We start from the raw sequence: 15,086 nt of genomic DNA, 5'->3' as shown, positions 1-15,086 counted from the left end.
CTCTCCCTTTCGGCGGAGTTTCTTCAGAATGTTTAAAAATAACATCCTCATTCACTGTGATTGGTTAATCCTCATGAGGAAACAATAAGGGTTAAACAGTCTCTCTCTTCCAAGGTATTTAAGATTAAGATCTTGGTCCAATGTTTTAGTGCTTTTGTGTTTTCACTTTTTATGCAAAAAGAAAAGACATCACAGAAAGAACTCCAAACCCATTGTCAGGGGTCGTGGGCGACGCGTCAGGGGCTGTGGGCGACACGTCAGGGGTCGTGGGCGACGCGTCAGGGGCCGTGGGCGACACGTCAGGGGTCGTGGGCGAGGCGTCAGGGGCCGTGGGCGACACGTCAGGGGCCGTGGGCGACACGTCAGGGGTCGTGGGCGACACGTCAGGGGCCGTGGGCGACACGTCAGGGGCCGTGGGCGACACGTCAGGGGTCGTGGGCGACACGTCAGGGGTCGTGGGCGACACGTCAGGGGTCGGGGGCGACGCGTCAGGGGTCGTGGGCGACGCGTCAGGGGTCGTGGGCGACGCGTCAGGGGTCGTGGGCGACGTGTCAGGGGCCGTGGGCGACGTGTCAGGGGCCGTGGGCGACGTGTCAGGGGCCGTGGGCGACGTGTCAGGGGTCGTGGGCGACGTGTCAGGGGTCGTGGGCGACGTGTCAGGGGTCGTGGGCGACACGTCAGGAGTCGTGGGCGACGTGTCAGGGGCCGTGGGCGACGTGTCAGGGGTCGTGGGCGACGTGTCAGGGGCCGTGGGCGACGTGTCAGGGGTCGTGGGCGACGTGTCAGGGGCCGTGGGCGACGTGTCAGGGGTCGTGGGCGACGTGTCAGGGGTCGTGGGCGACGTGTCAGGGGTCGTGGGCGACGCGTCAGGGGCCGTGGGCGACGTGTCAGGGGTCGTGGGCGACGTGTCAGGGGTCGTGGGCGACGTGTCAGGGATCGTGGGCGACGTGTCAGGGGTCGTGGGCGACACGTCAGGAGTCGTGGGCGACGTGTCAGGGGCCGTGGCCGACGTGTCAGGGGTCGTGGGCGACGTGTCAGGGGTCGTGGGCGACGTGTCAGGGATCGTGGGCGACGTGTCAGGGGTCGTGGGCGACACGTCAGGGGTCGTGGGCGACGTGTCAGGGGCCGTGGCCGACGTGTCAGGGGCCGTGGGCGACGTGTCAGGGGCCGTGGGCGACGTGTCAGGGGTCGTGGGCGACGTGTCAGGGGCCGTGGGCGACGTGTCAGGGGTCGTGGGCGACGTGTCAGGGGTCGTGGGCGACGTGTCAGGGGTCGTGGGCGACGCGTCAGGGGTCGTGGGCGACAAGTCAGGGGTCGTGGGCGACAAGTCAGGGGTCGTGGGCGACGCGTCAGGGGTCGTGGGCGACACGTCAGGGGTCGTGGGCGACACGTCAGGGGCCGTGGGCGACGTGTCAGGGGTCGTGGGCGACAAGTCAGGGGTCGTGGGCGACACGTCAGGGGTCGTGGGCGACACGTCAGGGGCCGTGGGCGACACGTCAGGGGCCGTGGGCGACACGTCAGGGGCCGTGGGCGACATGTCAGGGGTCGAGGGCGACGCGTCAGGGGTCGTGGGCGACACATCTGCAGATGTGGAGCCGGGCTGAGGGTGAGAGTCGTCTGGCTGCAGGATTCACCTATTGTACATGTTTTTTGTGGTACGGAAAATGAAGGGAACCTAAGACACATGGAGAACATACAAACTCTACACAGAAAGGACCCAACCAGGTGGGACTCGAACTCAGGACCGTCACAAAAGCCTTTCCCAAAACTGAAGTGCCTCGGAGGCCCTGCAGGGTCCCCGGACCCCACTTTGGGAACGGCTGCATCACAACATTGAATGAAGCAACACCTGCAAAGCCTGTTCACCTGCATCACCATCAAAACATGCTGATCATCTTTACCGGGAAATGATGATCACGTTGATCCAGTTTGATGTGTTTTGTGGAGGGGGGGGAGGGGGGGGGGGGCAGGTCATAAGACTCAGGTGAGAGGAGTCAGAGTCAGAGCAGCAGAGGCGTCGTCTGCAGCCGGAGCTCAGGTGAGTGGCTGGGTTAGGTCAAAGGTCAAAGGTCAAAGTTTATTTATAAAGCACATTTAAAATACAGTTGACACTGCCCAAAGTGCTGTACATGTTTCAGTGAGAGACAAATATATATATACACATACACACAGTACAAATAACAACATGGAATGATCAACTCAGCTCGTGTTAAAAGCCAATGTATAGAGGCGTGTTTTTAAGAGTGACTTAAAACTCTCAATGGATGAGGCTGATCGAATGCTCAAAGGGAGCTCGTTCCAAAGTTTGGGTCCAGCGACTGCAAACGCTCTGTCACCGCGGGTTTTGTTTCTTAGAGCGGGGACAGGTTAAAAGCTGTTGGTCACATGACCGCAGGGCTCTCACAGGAGAATACAAAGTCAACATTTCAGACAGATACTCTGGAGCCAGGCCATTCAGTGATTTAAAAACCAACAATAGGATTTTAAATTGTATCCTGAAGGGCACCGGGAGCCAATGAAGAGACTGTAGTACAGGAGTTATGTGGTCATAGCGCCTGATGCCTGTTAGGAGCCGTGCAGCTGCGTTCTGTACGAGTTGCAAACGACGAATGGATGCAGCATCAAGACCGTGGTACAGAGAATTGCAATAGTCCAGACGTGTAGAAATAAACATGTGGACTAATTTTTCCAGCTGGTTAGAAGGCAGATATGGTTTTACTTTAGCAATCAATCGAAGCTGAAAGAAGCTTGTTTTAACCACAGAGCTGATTTGTTTGTCAAATTTAAAAGAGCTGTCAATCATGACTCCAAGATTTCTTACATGGGAGCTGAAGGGAACACCGAGATCAAAGGTCTGTTCAGTATTGCCGAACACAACAATTTCAGTTTTGCTCTCATTTAGGTTGAGGAAGTTTATCTTCAGCCAGTCTCTCACTTCCTGGAGGCAGCTCTGTAAAGACTGCATTGAACTGCTTTGTGACTTAAGAGGCATGTAAATCTGGACGTCATCGGCAAAGCAATGAAAGGAAATGTGATATTTTCTAAAAATCGAGCCCAGCGGCAGCATATACAGGGAGAACAAAGCTGGGCCAAGAACAGAGCCCTGGGGAACTCCGCAGGTTAGAGGGGCTTTTGCAGATGAAAAAGGGCCAAAGCTCACGGAGAACTGTCGTCCTGTGAGGTAGGACCGAAACCAATTTAAAGCCGTGTCCTTAATCCCAACACAGGATTCCATGCGTGACAATAAAGTCTCATGATCCACTGTATCATTTACTTTATTATTGTAACAGGAGAAAAACAGAAGCCACTGCAAAAAGGACATAAAACATAGATTTAAATCATTATCAGGGTTTACACAGGAAACAGTAAGTCCAATTAAATGCTTTTTTTTTAAAAGCCAAAGAAACAGAATAAAAAACCGTGGGTGACCAGACGTATGTACCTGAAAACACTTTAACTACAGCCACATAAGAACAGATCTATTTCCTCCAGTATTAGAAATAAACTCACAGGTTTTCATACTTCAGTATCATTGTGACAGTTGACTCTCTTTAGGCGGCACAGAGCGTTCTCTCAGAGCTGCATAGTTTAAATGTTTGTGGCCTCTCCCTTTCGGCGGAGTTTCTTCAGAATGTTTAAAAATAACATCCTCATTCACTGTGATTGGTTAATCCTCATGAGGAAACAATAAGGGTTAAACAGTCTCTCTCTTCCAAGGTATTTAAGATTAAGATCTTGGTCCAATGTTTTAGTGCTTTTGTGTTTTCACTTTTTATGCAAAAAGAAAAGACATCACAGAAAGAACTCCAAACCCATTGATTTAAAAAGGCTTTGAGTGCCCTCGAGTTCTGCCATGTTTGATTTTATTCTTGTATTTCTGTGAAGTGTCATTGAGTGTCTAGAAAACGCTGTACAAATAAAATGTATTATTATTGGGCAGTGGATATTTAGCCGAGACTGTTGTTTGATTATTTTTGCCATTTTCCCTAATTCACCAAATCATATCACAAAACCTTCACTTTACAGCCATGGTTAGTGTGAACTGTTTGATCAGAAAATATAAACAACCCTAACCCTAAGGTTCACTCTGTCCCTGGCTCTCAGCAAAGATTTAATCACGTGACACATGATAGTCATGAATTGGGTGAAAGTTACGTCAGGGATAATGTAAAGAACGCTGGTCATTATTGGGAAAATAAACAACGACAGGGCGAACCGGAGCAGGAATAGCTAGGTTAGTAGCAGTAAGACTAGTAGCTAGCTAGCCAAGCTACTTAGCTGAAGGTGCAGTTGGAGGAACGGTGGTGAATCTCTGGGTAAGTTGAAAGTAGGACTCACATTAACTTCACAAGTGATTCCCCGACTCTTGGTTTTGGTCGGGACGTGTTATGGTTTACTTTATTACACGTCAGGGGCCGTGGGCGACGTGTCAGGGGCCGTGGGCGACGTGTCAGGGGCCATGGGCGACACGTCAGGGGCCGTGGGCGACGTGTCAGGGGCCGTGGGCGACTTGTCAGGGGCCGTGGGCGACTTGTCAGGGGCCGTGGGCGACATTTCAGGGGCCGTGGGCGACACGTCAGGGGCCGTGGGCGACTTGTCAGGGGCCGTGGGCGACACGTCAGGGGCCGTGGGTGACGCGTCAGGGGCTGTGGGTGACGCGTCAGGGGTCGTGGGTGACGCGTCAGGGGCCGTGGGTGACGCGTCAGGGGTCGTGGGCGACGTGTCAGGGGTCGTGGGCGACGCGTCAGTGGTCGTGGGCGACGCGTCAGGGGCCGTGGGCGACGCGTCAGGGGCCGTGGGCGACGTGTCAGGGGCCGTGGGCGACAAGTCAGGGGTCGTGGGCGACGCGTCAGGGGCCGTGGGCGACGTGTCAGGGGCTGTGGGCGACGCGTCAGGGGCCGTGGGCGACGCGTCAGGGGCCGTGGGCGACGTGTCAGGGGCCGTGGGCGACAAGTCAGGGGTCGTGGGCGACGTGTCAGGGGCCGTGGGCGACGTGTCAGGGGCTGTGGGTGACAAGTCAGGGGTCGTGGGCGACGTGTCAGGGGCTGTGGGTGACAAGTCAGGGGTCGTGGGCGACGTGTCAGGGGTCGTGGGCGACGTGTCAGGGGCCGTGGGCGACGTGTCAGGGGTCGTGGGCGACGTGTCAGGGGTCGTGGGCGACGTGTCAGGGGCCGTGGGCGACGTGTCAGGGGTCGTGGGCGACGTGTCAGGGGTCGTGGGCGACGTGTCAGGGGTCGTGGGCGACGTGTCAGGGGCCGTGGGCGACGTGTCAGGGGCCGTGGGCGACGTGTCAGGGGTCGTGGGCGACAAGTCAGGGGTCGTGGGCGACGTGTCAGGGGTCGTGGGCGACGCGTCAGGGGCCGTGGGTGACGCGTCAGGGGTCGTGGGCGACGTGTCAGGGGTCGTGGGCGACGCGTCAGGGGCCGTGGGAGACGCGTCAGGGGCCGTGGGCGACAAGTCAGGGGTCGTGGGCGACGCGTCAGGGGCCGTGGGTGACGCGTCAGGGGCCGTGGGTGACGCGTCAGGGGCCGTGGGCGACGCGTCAGGGGTCGTGGGCGACAAGTCAGGGGTCGTGGGCGACGCGTCAGGGGCCGTGGGTGACGCGTCAGGGGCCGTGGGCGACAAGTCAGGGGTCGTGGGCGACAAGTCAGGGGTCGTGGGTGACGCGTCAGGGGCCGTGGGTGACGCGTCAGGGGCCGTGGGTGACGCGTCAGGGGCCGTGGGCGACGCGTCAGGGGTCGTGGGCGACAAGTCAGGGGTCGTGGGCGACGCGTCAGGGGCCGTGGGCGACGCGTCAGGGGTCGTGGGCGACGCGTCAGGGGCCGTGGGCGACATGTCAGGGGCCGTGGGCGACATGTCAGGGGTCGTGGGCGACGCGTCAGGGGCCGTGGGCGACATGTCAGGGGCCGTGGGCGACATGTCAGGGGCCGTGAGCGACGCGTCAGTGGTCGTGGGCGACGCGTCAGGGGCCGTGAGCGACGCGTCAGTGGTCGTGGGCGACGCGTCAGGGGCCGTGGGCGACATGTCAGTGGTCGTGGGTGACGCGTCAGGGGCTGTGGGTGACGCGTCAGGGGCCGTGGGTGACACGTCAGGGGCTGTGGGTGACGCGTCAGGGGCCGTGGGCGACACGTCAGGGGCTGTGGGTGACGCGTCAGGGGTCGTGGGCGGCGCGTCAGGGGTCGTGGGCGACAAGTCAGGGGTCGTGGGCGACAAGTCAGGGGCTGTGGGTGACGCGTCAGGGGCCGTGGGCGGCGCGTCAGGGGTCGTGGGCGACAAGTCAGGGGTCGTGGGCGACAAGTCAGGGGTCGTGGGCGACACGTCAGGGGTCGTGGGCGACATGTCAGGGGTCGTGGGCGACATGTCAGGGGTCGTGGGCGACGCGTCAGGGGCCGTGGGCGACGCGTCAGTGGTCGTGGGCGACGCGTCAGGGGCCGTGGGCGACGCGTCAGGGGCCGTGGGCGACATGTCAGGGGTCGTGGGCGACGCGTCAGGGGCCGTGGGCGACGCGTCAGTGGTCGTGGGCGACGCGTCAGGGGCCGTGGGCGACGCGTCAGGGGTCGTGGGCGACGCGTCAGGGGTCGTGGGCGACAAGTCAGGGGTCGTGGGCGACGCGTCAGGGGCCGTGGGCGACGCGTCAGGGGTCGTGGGCGACGCGTCAGGGGTCGTGGGCGACAAGTCAGGGGTCGTGGGCGACGTGTCAGGGGCCGTGGGCGACGCGTCAGGGGTCGTGGGCGACGCGTCAGGGGTCGTGGGCGACGCGTCAGGGGCCGTGGGCGACGCGTCAGGGGTCGTGGGCGGCGCGTCAGGGGTCGTGGGCGACACGTCAGGGGCCGTGGGCGACATGTCAGGGGTCGTGGGCGACACGTCAGGGGTCGTGGGCGACATGTCAGGGGCCGTGGGCGACATGTCAGGGGTCGTGGGCGGCGCGTCAGGGGTCGTGGGTTGATTTTTTGGGCATGATCTAACCTCTAGGCCATAGCCAATCGTATCATCGTATCAGATCACGTATGACGAACCCGCCGTAAACTTTCAGCTAAACTGTTTAGAACACGGTCTGAAGCTTGATCTAAAGATGGAGTCGCTGCTGTCATGTTGGATCCGTAAATAAACTTTCTTTATTTATTATCAATTTTTAAACAAACGTATATTTTAAACAAACGAAAAGCTTCCGTATGTCGAATAGCTCGTCATCGTCTGGCCGTTCCTCCTCGTTCTGTGATTGGTCCCAAATCAATGCGAACATTTGGGCCATGGTCCCCAGGCTGCTGTGCAGTTCAAACAGCCTGGGGATTCCCAGGCTACCAGAGAGCAGGAAATGGCATGTTTCCTGGTGGTGAAATGTGGTTGTATAATAATGTGGGCAAACACTGCCTCCTTCTGGTTACTAGCGTACTAGTATATACTAGTAATACTAGTATATATTTAAATGCGTAGGAGAGGTGTTCTTTAAAACAGGTTCAGTCAGTTATAATCAATTCAATCTTCCCTCTTTATTTCCTCTGAACTTTGTGATTTCAGTCCAACCTCAGAGACGATCCACAGAAACCACCTCCAGGGGCAGCACTGAGCCGGATCTCTGAGACACAGACTCTCCACATAAACCACCTCCAGGGGGCAGCACTGAGCCGGATCTCTGAGACACAGTGAGTGCCGTTATTTTTCCCTCTGAGCCTGGTGAAGCAAGGAGAGAAAGAGGAGAGAGAGAGGAAAGAAAGAGGAGAGAGTACTGTTGATTAACAATCAACAGTACACAATCTAAAAGATTATAGCAATAAACAAAAATAAAAGACATTCACATGACCAAAAGTGGAATGGGATGTTATGGGACTGGTGTGCACTAACATTTTGAATTCCCTAATGTTCACAATGTAACTAATGTCTTATGTTTATTCAGTGGTTCTCAAACTTTGAAACACTAGTGTGACGGGTGTGGGTTTTAAAATCAAACCTGCAACAAACCAGCTGCCCCAGTACAAAGTTAGATCAACAATCTTAAGATAAATGAATATAAAACAATCAATAAACACTCCAAATAAGATAAAAATGTGTATAAGGATGAACAGAACAAGGGAAGACTGGTGGAGTGCCCATTCTTTTAGATCCATTTATCCTGCAATCTCACATTTTCCTAACAAAGTATATACAGCTTATATATAGGCTCTGTAAATGTCTTTAAAAATGCTTATCACGATGGTTCACTGTAAACATCGTCAACGACCAACCCTAGCCTGTCGTTATTTTCTCCTATCTTTGTGCTTATTTCCATCAAAATGGACCAAATAACAAATGTTTTTTTCATTTCAAAATAAAATTGAAAAATCAGGGGCCGTGGGCGACGCGTCAGGGGTCGTGGGCGACATGTCAGGGGCCGTGGGCGACGTGTCAGGGGCCGTGGGCGACGCGTCAGGGGCCGTGGGCGACGTGTCAGGGGCCGTGGGCGACGTGTCAGGGGCCGTGGGTTGATTTTTTGGGCATGATCTAACCTCTAGGCCATAGCCAATCGTATCATCGTATCAGATCACGTATGACGAACCCGCCGTAAACTTTCAGCTAAACTGTTTAGAACACGGTCTGAAGCTTGATCTAAAGATGGAGTCGCTGCTTTCATGTTGGATCCGTAAATAAACTTTATTTATTTATTATCAATTTTCAAACAAACGTATATTTTAAACAAACGAAAAGCTTCCGTATGTCAAATAGCTCGTCATCGTCTGGCCGTTCCTCCTCGTTCTGTGATTGGTCCCAAATCAATGCGAACATTTGGGCCATGGTCCCCAGGCTGCTGTGCAGTTCAAACAGCCTGGGGATTCCCTGGTGGTGAAATGTGGTTGTATAATAATGTGGGCAAATACTTCCTCCTTCTGGTTACTAGCGTACTAGTATATACTAGTAATACTAGTATATATTTAAATGAGTAGGGGAGGTGTTCTTTAAAACAGGTTCAGTCAGTTATAATCAATTCAATCTTCCCTCTTTATTTCCTCTGAACTTTGTGATTTCAGTCCAACCTCAGAGACGATCCACAGAAACCACCTCCAGGGGCAGCACTGAGCCGGATCTCTGAGACACAGACTCTCCACATAAACCACCTCCAGGGGGCAGCACTGAGCCGGATCTCTGAGACACAGACTCTCCACATAAACCACCTCCAGGGGGCAGCACTGAGCCGGATCTCTGAGACACAGTGAGTGCCGTTATTTTTCCCTCTGAGCCTGGTGAAGCAAGGAGAGAAAGAGGAGAGAGAGAGGAAAGAAAGAGGAGAGAGTACTGTTGATTAACAATCAACAGTACACAATCGAAAAGATTATAGCAATAAACAAAAATAAAAGACATTCACATGACCAAAAGTGGAATGGGATGTTATGGGACTGGTGTGCACTAACATTTTGAATTCCCTAATGTTCACAATGTAACTAATGTCTTATGTTTATTCAGTGGTTCTCAAACTTTGAAACGCTGAATCAAACCTGCAACAAACCAGCTGCCCCAGTACAAAGTTAGATCAACAATCTTAAGATAAATGAACATAAAACAATCAATAAACACTCCAAATAAGATAAAAATGTGTATAAGGATGAACAGAACAAAGGAAGACTGGTGGAGTGCCCATTCTTTGAGAGCCACTGTAAAATATAATGTAAAAAACCGGGCGGCGCGTGGAGCGGCTTCAAAAACGTAAGCTACGACGCAAACTTGTAAACATTGTCCCGTTCACCCACTGTTTCTTAAACATTACGTTAAAACTGAGCAAATGCAAATAATAAGCTCCGATTTACATTCGTATTAGTGTGAAAAGCGCCTTGGTATTGAGGAGTTGACGCTCTGAAAAGTCGTTCTCCTCTCAGACTTTACTCACGAGTTTTAACACATTTCTGTTGCAAAAGTCGTGTCCATGACTGTTCAGATCAGGTTTAGTTTAGATCCATTTATCCTGCAATCTCACATTTTCCTAACAAAGTATATGCAGCTTATATATAGGCTCTGTAAATGTCTTTAAAAATGCTTATCACAATGGTTCACTGTAAACATCGTCAACGACCAACCCTAGCCTGTCGTTATTTTCTCCTATCTTTGTGCTTTTTTCCATCAAAATGGACCAAATAACAAATGTTTTTTTCATTTCAAAATAAAATTGAAAAATCAAAATCATTGGTTTGTTTTAGGGGTGTAACGATACGTGTTTTGACCGATACGATACGTATCGATTTGAGGCCAAACGATTTGATATAAAACGATATATCATTTTTTTTTGGACCGATACGATTCAAGCGATGCAGTGGATTTTCGATACGATATTCGATACTTTTGACATTGGATTTTCAGCAAATTAAGCAATAATTACTACAAGTAACTGAACATAAATACGACAGAAGACATTTGCTGTGGATTTTATTTTGTTGAATCAAGCAACAGTGGACAAAATACATTAATCACCCACAATCATCACCCACACTCATAACACACGCTCATCACCCACATTCATCACCCACGCTCATCACCCAATTTCATCACCCACACTCATCACCTACGCTCATCACCCACATTCATCACCCACACTCATCACCCACACTCATCACCCACACTCATCACCCACACTCATCACCCACATTCATCACCCACATTCATCACCCACGCTCATCACCCACGCTCATCACCCACGCTCATCACCCACACTCATCACCCACGCTCATCACCCACGCTCATCACCCACACTCATCACCCACACTCATCACCCACATTAATCACCCACACTCATCACCCACACTCATCACCCACACTCATCACCCACACTCATCACCCACACTCATCACCCACCCTCATCACCCACGCTCATCACCCACACTCATCACCCACACTCATCACCCACACTCATCACCCACACTCATCACCCACACTCATCACCCACACTCATCACCCACGCTCATCACCCACACTCATCACCCACACTCATCACCCACATTCATCACCCACATTCATCACCCACACTCATCACCCACGCTCATCACCCACACTCATCACCCACACTCATCACCCACACTCATCACCCACATTCATCACCCACACTCATCACCCACACTCATCACCCACGCTCATCACCCACGCTCATCACCCACGCTCATCACCCACGCTCATCACCCACGCTCATCACCCACGCTCATCACCCACGCTCATCACCCACGCTCATCACCCACACTCATCACCCACACTCATCACCCACACTCATCACCCACGCTCATCACCCACGCTCATCACCCACACTCATCACCCACACTCATCACCCACGCTCATCACCCACACTCATCACCCACACTCATCACCCACACTCATCACCCACACTCATCACCCACGCTTATCACCCACACTCATCACCCACACTCATCACCCACATTCATCACCCACATTCATCACCCACACTCATCACCCACGCTCATCACCCACACTCATCACCCACACTCATCACCCACACTCATCACCCACATTCATCACCCACACTCATCACCCACACTCATCACCCACGCTCATCACCCACGCTCATCACCCACGCTCATCACCCACGCTCATCACCCACGCTCATCACCCACGCTCATCACCCACGCTCATCACCCACGCTCATCACCCACACTCATCACCCACACTCATCACCCACACTCATCACCCACGCTCATCACCCACGCTCATCACCCACACTCATCACCCACACTCATCACCCACGCTCATCACCCACACTCATCACCCACGCTCATCACCCACACTCATCACCCACACTCATCACCCACACTCATCACCCACATTCATCACCCACACTCATCACCCACACTCATCACCCACGCTCATCACCCACGCTCATCACCCACGCTCATCACCCACGCTCATCACCCACGCTCATCACCCACGCTCATCACCCACACTCATCACCCACACTCATCACCCACACTCATCACCCACGCTTATCACCCACACTCATCACCCACACTCATCACCCACATTCATCACCCACATTCATCACCCACACTCATCACCCACGCTCATCACCCACACTCATCACCCACACTCATCACCCACACTCATCACCCACATTCATCACCCACACTCATCACCCACACTCATCACCCACGCTCATCACCCACGCTCATCACCCACGCTCATCACCCACACTCATCACCCACACTCATCACCCACGCTCATCACCCACACTCATCACCCACACTCATCACCCACGCTCATCACCCACGCTCATCACCCACGCTCATCACCCACGCTCATCACCCACACTCATCACCCACACTCATCACCCACACTCATCACCCACGCTCATCACCCACGCTCATCACCCACACTCATCACCCACACTCATCACCCACACTCATCACCCACACTCATCACCCACACTCATCACCCACACTCATCACCCACACTCATCACCCACATTAATCACCCACGCTCATCACCCAAACTCATCACCCACACTCATCACCCACACTCATCACCCACACTCATCACCCACACTCATCACCCACACTCATCACCCACTCTCATCACCCACACTCATCACCCACTCTCATCACCCACATTCATCACCCACACTCATCACCCACACTCATCACCCACACTCATCACCCACACTCATCACCAACACTCATCACCCACACTCATCACCCACGCTCATCACCCACATTAATCACCCACACTCATCACCCACACTCATCACCCACACTCATCACCCACACTCATCACCCACACTCATCACCCACTCTCATCACCCACACTCATCACCCACACTCATCACCCACACTCATCACCCACACTCATCACCCACTCTCATCACCCACACTCATCACCCACATTCATCACCCACACTCATCGCCCACATTCATCACCCACATTCATCACCCACACTCATCACCCACGCTCATCAACCACATTCATCACCCACATTCATCACCCACCCTCATCACCCACATTCATCACCCACACTCATCACCCACACTCATCACCCACGCTCATCACCCACATTCATCACCCACATTCATCACCCACCCTCATCACCCACATTCATCACCCACACTCATCACCCACATTCATCACCCACGCTCATCACCCACGCTCATCACCCACGCTCATCACCCACACTCATCACCCACATTCATCACCCACGCTCATCACCCACGCTCATCACCCACATTCATCACCCACCCTCATCACCCACACTCATCACCCACACTCATCACCCACATTCATCACCCACATTCATCACCCACGCTCATCACCCACACTCATCACCCACATTCATCACCCACGCTCATCACCCACGCTCATCACCCACACTCATCACCCACGCTCATCACCCACGCTCATCACCCACACTCATCACCCACACTCATCACCCACATTCATCACCCACGCTCATCACCCACGCTCATCACCCACACTCATCACCCACACTCATCACCCACATTCATCACCCACGCTCATCACCCACGCTCATCACCCACATTCATCACCCACATTCATCACCCACGCTCATCACCCACATTCATCACCCAAACTCATCACCCAAACTCATCACCCACACTCATCACCCACATTCATCACCCACGCTCATCACCCACACTCATCACCCAAACTCATCACCCACACTCATCACCCACATTCATCACCCACGCTCATCACCCAAACTCATCACCCACGCTCATCACCCACATTCATCAACCACATTCATCACCCACACTCATCACCCACATTCATCACCCACACTCATCACCCACATTCATCACCCACACTCATCACCCACGCTCATCACCCACACTCATCACCCACACTTATCACCCACGCTCATCACCCACGCTCATCACCCACATTCATCACCCACACTCATCACCCACATTCATCACCCACACTCATCACCCACATTCATCACCCACGCTCATCACCCACATTCATCAACCACATTCATCACCCACACTCATCACCCACATTCATCACCCACACTCATCACCCACATTCATCACCCACACTCATCACCCACGCTCATCACCCACGCTCATCACCCACACTTATCACCCACGCTCATCACCCACGCTCATCACCCACATTCATCACCCACGCTCATCACCCACATTCATCACCCACACTCATCACCCACATTCATCACCCACGCTCATCACCCACGCTCATCACCCACGCTCATCACCCACGCTCATCACCCACGCTCATCACCCACGCTCATCACCCACGCTCATCACCCACGCTCATCACCCACGCTCATCACCTACATTCATCACCCACGCTCATCACCCACACTCATCACCCACGCTCATCACCCACATTCATCACCCACGCTCATCACCCACATTCATCACCCACGCTCATCACCCACGATCATCACCCACATTCATCACCCACACTCATCACCCACACTCATCACCCACACTCATCACCCACATTCATTACCCAAACTCATCACCCACGCTCATCACCCACATTCATTACCCAAACTCATCACCCACGCTCATCACCCACGCTCATCACCCACGCTCATCACCCACGATCATCACCCACATTCATCACCCACGCTCATCACCTACATTCATCACCCACGCTCATCACCTACATTCATCACCCACATTCATCACCTACATTCATCACCCACGCTCATCACCCACATTCATCACCCACACTCATCACCCACACTCATCACCCACACTCATCACCCATATTCATCACCCACACTCATCACCAACGCTCATCACCCACATTCATCACCCACACTCATCACCAACGCTCATCACCCACATTCATCACCCATATTCATCACCCACACTCATCACCCATATTCATCACCCACACTCATCACCTACGCTCATCACCCACACTCATCACCCATATTCATCACCCACACTCATCACCCAGACTTATCACCCACATTCATCACCCACGCTCATCACCCACACTCATCACCCACACTCATCACCCATATTCATCACCCACACTCATCACCCACACTCATCACCCACACTCATCACCCATATTCATCACCCACACTCATCACCCACACTCATCACCCACACTCATCACCCAGACTTATC

General features: G+C 53.6%; 2 protein-coding genes across 2 annotated transcripts in view; one reads left to right on the top strand and one right to left on the bottom strand.

The window, feature by feature from the left end:
• Nucleotides 1-15,086, bottom strand: part of LOC306966774 (uncharacterized protein) — a gene marked incomplete at both ends in the record, with an annotated part of 190,776 nt that overhangs the window by 44,277 nt on the left and 131,413 nt on the right. The window lies entirely within an intron of this gene.
• LOC306966657 (verrucotoxin subunit beta-like) overlaps nt 9,042-15,086 on the top strand; it is a gene marked incomplete at its 3' end in the record, with an annotated part of 36,087 nt that continues 30,042 nt past the window's right edge. The window contains exon 1 of the mRNA XM_079561473.1: nt 9,042-9,184. The remainder of the gene's footprint in view (nt 9,185-15,086) is intronic.

This window comes from Gobius niger (genome assembly GCF_951799975.1).
Source record: "Gobius niger genome assembly, chromosome: 8".
Taxonomy (NCBI): domain Eukaryota; kingdom Metazoa; phylum Chordata; class Actinopteri; order Gobiiformes; family Gobiidae; genus Gobius; species Gobius niger.
The sequence above is the reverse complement of the archived record's forward strand: the minus strand, read 5'-3'. Positions and strand labels throughout refer to the sequence as shown.